The following is an 8,015-nucleotide window of genomic DNA, read 5'->3' as shown; positions in this document are numbered from 1 at the left end:
CTGAATCTTTCCCGGTAAGCCACCACTTCGTGGTGCTACACAGATTATTAGAAATGGGTTAAGCAAGATGTGAGACTTAGCCAAGGAGAGGCTAGAGCTAATGGGCCAAGCAGTGTTTAAAAGAATACAGTTTCCATGTAATTATTTTAGGTAAAGCTAGCCAGTGGCTGGGAGCCGAATGACGGGAAGCGGCCCACAGCTCCATCTACAATCATCTATCTATCTATCTATCTATCTATCTATCTATCTATCTATCTATCTATCTATCTATCTTTATCTACCTATCATCAATCTATCTCTGTATGTGTCTGTGTGAGTATACACACTAGTGTGCATTTGCCTTGCTTGCAAGGAGAACTGAAAAGAGGGTGTCCTCATTGTTGTTTGCCTGTTCCTCTCTGATTTTTTTTCTTTCTCTTTTTTGAAACCAGATTTCTGTTCCTTTTGGGGAATGTTTTTTTGAACCCTAGACTCATACTCAGTGAGGCTGTAAGCTAGCAAACTTCAGCAAGTCTCCTGGCTCTGTCTCCTTTGCTTCTGGGTTACAGGTATTTATGGTTTATCTATCTATCTATCTATCTATCTATCTATCTATCTATCTATCTATCTATCATCTATCTGTCTGTCTATCCATTCGTCCATCTATCTATCTATCTATCTATCTATCTATCTATCTATCTATCTATCTATCTATCCATCCACCCATCCATCCATCTATCTGTGTTTATGTGTCTGTGTGAGTATTCACCTATGTGTACACTTGCCCATGCCTGCAAGGGGAAGTGAGAAACAGGTGTTTATGGCTAATGAATACCCACTTGTTATTTGGGTGCTGGGATCCAAAATGTGTTCTTCACAATTGTGGATCATTTGCTTTAAACCATCTAGTCATCTCTCTAGTCTTCCAAGTTCACTTTTAAGGTCCTTCTCCCATGTGCATGCTGGCCCAGTGTGATGGTTTGAATGAGAATGGTCCCCATAGGCTCATGTAGTTGAATACTTATTTCCCAGTTGGTGGAACTGTTTGGGAAGGATTAGGAAGTGTCGTCTTCTTGGAAGAAGTATGACACCAGGGTTGGGCTTGAGGTTTCAAAAGCCCATGCTATTTCTAGAGCTCTCTCCCTCTCTCTCTATCCCCAGTCTCTTCCCCCCCTCTACAAACACACACACCTCATGGTGTGTCTCAAGATGTGAGCTCTCAGCTCCTGTTCCAGTTCCATGCTTCCTACCATGATGATCATGAATTTGCCCTCTGAAACTTTGAGCCCCTATTAAATACTTTTTTCGATACATTGTCCAGGTCATGGTGTCTCATTACAGCAACAGAACAGTAATGAAGTCACCCCATAAGCTGTGCTACTTCTCTGCTGGTACACAATGTTCAGAGCCCTTCTGCCTTCCCTCTTTCTTTCACCAAATTTTCCTGTATATGAGTTTTGTTTGGTATGGGTTTTGGTGGTGGTGTTTGTTTGTATGTTTTTCTGAGACAGGACTAAGCATCCACCCTGAGGCCTTGCAACATTAGATCAGGTATATTTAGTTATACTGTCAGAAGAAAGATGCTCATTAGCACAGGAAAGAGGGAGAGGGAGGGGGGCAGGGAGAGAGAGAAAGAGAGAGAGAGAGAGAGAGAGATAGAGAGAGAGAGAGAGAGAGGGAGGGAGGGAGTCTTAGGATTTCTGTTGCTGTGAAGAGACACCATGACCATAGCAACTCAACTCTTATAAAGGAAAATTTTTGTTTGTTTATTTTGTTTTGCAAAATAGCGTTTCTTTGTGTGACAGCCCTGACTGTTCCAGAACTTACTTTGTAGACCAAGCTTGCCTTGAACTGCTCACATAAATCCACTTACCTCTGCCCCTTGAGTATTGGGATTACATGGGTGTGCCACAACTTCCCGGCAAAGGGAAATATTTAATTGGGGCTGGTGTATATTTCAGAGGTTTAGTCCTTTATCTCATGGCAAGAAGCATGAAAGCATGTAGGCAGACATGGTGCTGGAGAAGTAGCTGAGAGTTCTACATCCGGATCCACAGGCAGCAGGAAGAGGAAATGAGCTACTAGACTTGGCTTGGGCTTCTGAAACTTCAAAGTCCACCCTCAGAGATACACCCCCTCCAACAAGGCCACACCTCTAATAAAGCCACTCTCTGTGAGTCTGTGGGAGCCATTTTCATTCAGACCTCCACAATATGTATACATATATAAGACATGTGTTGCTTTTCTTTATATGTATTTGCATATATATATATATATATATATATATATATATATATATATAGTGTATTGGTATAGGAGGTCCTTCTGTTTGTGTGTTGTTTTCATTGGATAATCAATAAAGAAACTGCTTGGCCTGATAGGGCAAAACTTAGGTTGGCAGAGGAGACAGAACTGAATGCTGGGAAGAAGGGCAGACAAAGAGCCGCCATGGAGCTGCCAGGTCAGACTTGCTAAATCTTTCCCAGTAAGCCACGACCTCGTGGTGACATACAGATTTAATGGAAATGGGTTGAAATTAAGATGTGAGAGTTAGCCAATAAGAGGCTAGAGATAATGGGTCAGGCAGTGTTTAATGAATACAGTTTCTGTGTGATTATTTTGGGTGTAAGCTAACAGGGTGGCTGGGATGACAAGCAGCCTGCTCGCTCCTGTTACATGTGCATGTAGTTTGTGTGTGTGTGTGTGTGTGTGTGTGTATTTACATTCTCTTTGGTTGAAGACAGGTTGACTATATAGATTAGAAATAATAGTTAACTTCTAGTCACACTTGGACAAACTGGAGAAATTGATCTGGTAACTTGAGTCGAAGCTTGTCATTACCATGGTGCTGAATAGTTTTTTTTAATTAATTAATTTATTTATTTATTAAAGATTTCTGTCTCCTCCCCACCACCGCCTCCCATTTCCCCCTCCTCCCCCAATCAACTCCCCCTCTCTCATCACCCTGAAGAGCAGTCAGGGTTCCCTGCCCTGTGGGGAGTCCAAGGACCTCCCACCTCCTTCCAGGTCTAGTAAGGTGAACATCCAAACAGCCTAGGCTCCCCCAAAGCCAGTATGTGCAGTAGAATCAAAACCCAGTGCCATTGTTCTTGACTTCTGGTGCTGAATAGTTTTATGTCAACTTGACTCAAGCTAAAGTCATCTAAGAAGAGTGAACCTCAATTGAGAAAATGTTCCCATGAGATCTGGCTGTAGGCAAGCATGTAGGGCATTTTCTTAATTAGTGATTGTTGGCAGAGGCCCAGCCCAATGTGCGTGGGGCCATCCATTGGCTGGCATTTCTGGGTTCTATAAGAAAGCAGGCTGAGCAAGCCATGAGAAGTGATCTAGTAAGCAGAACCCCTCCATGGTCTCTGCATCGGCCCCTGCCTCCCTGTTTCTGCCATGCTTGAGATCCTGCCCTCACTGCTTTTGTTGATGAACGGTGAGTGAAATAAGCCCTGTCCTCCCTAAGTTGCTTTTGGCCATGGTGTTCCATCCCAGCAATAATAGCCCTAACAAAGAGACTGTCCCTAAGCTATGAAGGCTCATCTTCATAAAAGTTAAGGAAACTTGTCTGCCTTTCTCATCCCTGTGCTCAGAGTGACTGGAAAGCACATGGCGGAGGGAAGGTGCTTGGGATACTCTTGTGAGGATGCTTGTGCTAGCAAGCAAAGGATTTAACTAGAAAGAGATGTTGACGCAGTACCATGTATACCTGTGCATGGTATCACCACAGTCACGGCTGCTGGGCCCTGAGTCCCCCTTGTCTGGAGGTTCATCCACTCTCCACAGGCTGTGTGCAGCTGTGTACTTGGCCCAGGTGATATTTGCTCTAGGGTTTTATCCTTGATTCTGTTTTCTCTTTAACGTGGATGGAGGGAAGTGGCTGATTCTGGAGTCATTTTAATGCTGGAGTAACAGGATTTCCTGCTGGGTATGGCAAGACAATGGACAAGCATACCTGGGACATCGAATCAAAGTTTAGGGCCAGAGCAGCAGGGTAAGTTCAAAATTTAACGAGAGATGAGAGGAAGCTGAGGTAGAGTGGAGGAATCAGAATACAGCTTATGTGGTGGTCTTAATTGAAGTAGGCCATCCGTCTGTAGCCCAGGCTGGCCTGGAATGCACTGTGTCTCAGTGTGTAGCCCAGGCTGGCCTGAAACTCACTGTGGTCCTCATGCTGGCCTTAAACTTCTGGTAATCCTCTTATTTCAGCTTCTAAATTCTGGGGTGATAGCCATTACATCTGGCAGTCTCCCCCTGTTGATTTCAGAGTAAAGTCAGATATCTAAGGAGAAATTAATTAAAATATAAAGGGCCAAGCCTTAACTAGAATAAGAAAGTTACTGGGGTATGACTGGATGTTATACCAAGCCTCATGTTGCTTTTCCTCTCTCTGCTTCGTGTCCACTATGAGATGACCAGCTCATTCCTCCACATGTTCCGCCCAAGTTCATAGTGTCAAGCAACCATGTACCGAACCCTTGGAAACAGTGAATCCAACTACATCTTCCCTCCTTGAAGCTGTTCTCTTGGAGATTCTGGTTGCAATCACATGGAAACAGCGACAGTGGAAGTAATAGCGTTCTGAAACAGAGAGCTGTGCTTTCCCAGAGCCAAAGCTTCTGTCTTCATGAACTCACAAGCTTCTGTGCAGGGAAAAGGCAGGTGTTTGGCAAACTGCAGCACGTATGGGAAGAGACTACTCGACCAGAGTAAAGAGTCAGGTCAATGTGCAGGCTCTCTCCTCCAGCTCATCCATCATTCCCTTGTCTCCTAATTGCGAGTCTCGACCCCCAAGCTGGCATTACTTGTGCCTGGAGCCTTAGTTCTACATAATTCTCAGAAGAATTAAGTTCTAGGCTTTTTCAGGCACTGACAACTGTCTCTTCTGCTGTGGTTTTGAAGCATTTTGAACTCACAGGAAGTCCTTGTTAGCCAAGGAAAACTGACGCTAGGCAGAGATTTGAAGCCAGGAGAATGTTATAGGTGTGTGCATAGGAAGAGGGTGAGTTTAGCAGGAGTTTACCTCGAGAGAGAATGAATATAATACAAAAACAAGAGAATCAGTTTCCCTTGCTTAATAAACTATTATTTCTGATAATAACTATGTACAAGAAACAAAGAATTAAGTAAGTGTTATTATCTGGCTTGAAGGTTTGGCTAACAAAATTGTATGTAAAATGGCTTGGCAAATGAACCTGATAGTGGAAAATGATTTCTGCTTATACACAGATGTACGCAGACATATGGTCTTTAGAACTTTTGGAACTGAAATATGCCTACAGAAACAGGGTAGGTAGGCAGAGTATTCATTTTCATTAATTGTCCATATTCACGCACCTAGCACCTACCTCTAGAGTAGAGCATAACAGCATCCTTGCTTGTTCAGATTTGGTCACCATCCAATTCTCTGCTACAAAAATCTCAATCTTCTTGATTTCTAAAAGCTTGCATGAGTTTTAATCTTTCTTTAACTACACTCAATGGAGACCCTCCCTTTTTCTCCACGTTACATCTGTGAGCCCTACAGGTGTTGTGGCTGGTAGCTTTTACAAATTCATTCTTCTTGCTGTGGCGTCTCTACCATACACATTAAGCTTTATTCCCCACTGGTTGATAGTTGGGAAATTCCTAGTCTGAGGCTGTTGGGAACAGACTGGGACAGTATTCAGCCTGCACTGTTCCTAGAGTTGCTACCATGGCACTTGAGAAAGCCACAGAAGCAAGAAATCTCTCCAACCTTCCTTTGCTCACCTCCCCTGAAGCAGTCCATAAGACCCAATGAGCATCCCCTGAAGCAGGTCATAAGGCTCTCATTCTAGAAAGCTCCCTGCCCCAGGCCTGGAAGAAGGGGCAGAGATGAAGACACTGAGATGCCAAGAACTGCCAAGCCCTCCACTTCTAGCTTATCACCACGAGGCCACACCCCTTGTCTAGCTATCATACTTCTACATACCCCTGTAAAAATAATGTTTGGTTTTTGAGTCTCCATCTCTAGAAGGTCCCACATTATTCAAAAACTATGTAATTGGAGTACCTTTCTCTGTCCCTCTGTCTTTCATTGTAAGGACTTCAATCAGTGCTTGTGTTCATGTGTGAATTTCGGTCATATGCTTTCCAGTTGGGTCACAGGTTAGTATTTTTCTTCTTACCTGGGGATCTGTTCATTTGATTTGAACTCTTTAAAATCTTTCCCCTGTTAGGGCTGAATGGGTTAAGGCCAGCAATTAGTCCATTTACCTAAGAAAGGACACAGTGGTTCAGCAGCAGAAATGAGAAACCGTTATACCCACAGTGTGGCGAAACAAGGTGAGTAGCAGGGCAGAGAAGAGGTTATTGAAACAGGGATTTGTGAAAGGAGGGATGCCATTGATTTCCCCTAAATGTTTTACCGAAAGACATCGGAAGACCGATGGAGCTTCCAGTTACACCTTCTTTCATGCTGCTTCTTGGATACAGGCAAAAACATTTCCCATCACACGTCATGCATGCAGCTGAGAAACAGTCCATTTATTTGGACTAGATAAAAGACATTTTGAAGCAGTGAAGGGGATGTATCTCTTGTGTACCCTGCAGAACTGTCATGAAGGCCTTGTGCTGTAGTTTAATTGGCGGTATTTTTATTCTTCCATGGAAGTGGATAAACAATATGTACTTTAAAAGCAATATTAGCTAAAAGCTGATGAAATATATTTAAAGTTATATTAATGTCATAGCTTCTTAGCACAACCATTGAGCTCAGCAGTTTGCAAACAGTGTCTCCTTTAATTTAGTCTTCACAGCAGCCTCAGGTGGTGGGTATAATATTTTTGTCCGTGGAGAATCAGACTCTTTATTTATGTGCATTGTTGTTTGACCTTGGGAGTTACAGACAGTTGTGAGCTGCCATGTGGGTGCTGGAGATTGAACCCTGGTCCTCTGGAAAAGCAGTCAGTGCTCTTAACCACTGAGCCATCTCTCCAGACACTTTAAATGAGGCAGATCAGAAGTAAGTGATGAAGCCAGTATTCAGAGTCAGGTATTTGTCACTTACAGAATACCAACTTCTCAAGACAAAGAAATCAATGATTTGGGGCTGCTCTATTAGATGAGGAATTCAGTTGAAATGAGGAGGGGCAAGGAGATAGTTTTGGCATTGTCCTTCGACAGCAGTATTCTCCACTTCGGTGTGTGTGTGTGTGTGTGTGTGTGTGTGTGTGTGTGTGTGTCAGAGGAGTGTGCGTGCGTGTGTGTGTGTGTGTGTGTGTGTGTGTGTGTGTGTGTGTGTGTGTCAGAGGAGTGTGCAGGTATGTTGCTGTGGGTGTTCTTGCCTGTGCAAATGTGTGTGGAGGGCAGAGATTGATGTCTGGTGTCTTCCTCTATCACTCTCCACATGGAGCTCACTGTTTTGGTTGAACTGGCTGGCCAGCAAGCCCCAGAATTCACCTGTGCCCCCTGCCCTCCAACACTGGAGTTAGAGATGTGTGGTGCTGTGCCCAGCTGTCACGTGGATTCTGGGACTCTGACCTCAGACACTCATGTGTGCAGCAAGCGCTTTACCCACTGAGCTATCTTCTGGCCCAACTCAAGCTGTTCTAGTTATAAAAGCCACCTCCTGGGCCAACTCTCTGGTCATCTGTTGCCAGCATCATTATAAATATGGATAGTTTCCTTGTGAGCGCCCCTGCTTCTGCCATTATCTGGGTGATCTGTTATCAACACAATTAGAGCAAGGTTCAATACAAAAGTTAGGACATGTTCCTGCTCTGCCCCAAACTTTCCAAGGCTTCCTGTCTCACTTGGACAAAAATCTAGAATCTAGGCATCCCATGGCCTTAGGTCACTGTCTGGCTCCCTTTCTTATTACTATCCCCTCCCTTGGGCACAACATCGTCTTTTTTATTTGCCCAACTTGGCTCTGTCATACTTTGTGTCCCCTGATTATGGACTTGGAGACCAGGGTTTGAATATAAATCACTTGTTTGGAAAGTGCCCTTAGGAAACCAAAGGGGAGCTGGGAAAGAGGGAAGCACTCCTCTAAAGGATTGTTA

This window comes from Microtus pennsylvanicus, chromosome 8 (assembly GCF_037038515.1).
Source record: "Microtus pennsylvanicus isolate mMicPen1 chromosome 8, mMicPen1.hap1, whole genome shotgun sequence".
In the NCBI taxonomy this organism is placed as follows: domain Eukaryota; kingdom Metazoa; phylum Chordata; class Mammalia; order Rodentia; family Cricetidae; genus Microtus; species Microtus pennsylvanicus.
The sequence above is the reverse complement of the archived record's forward strand: the minus strand, read 5'-3'. Positions refer to the sequence as shown.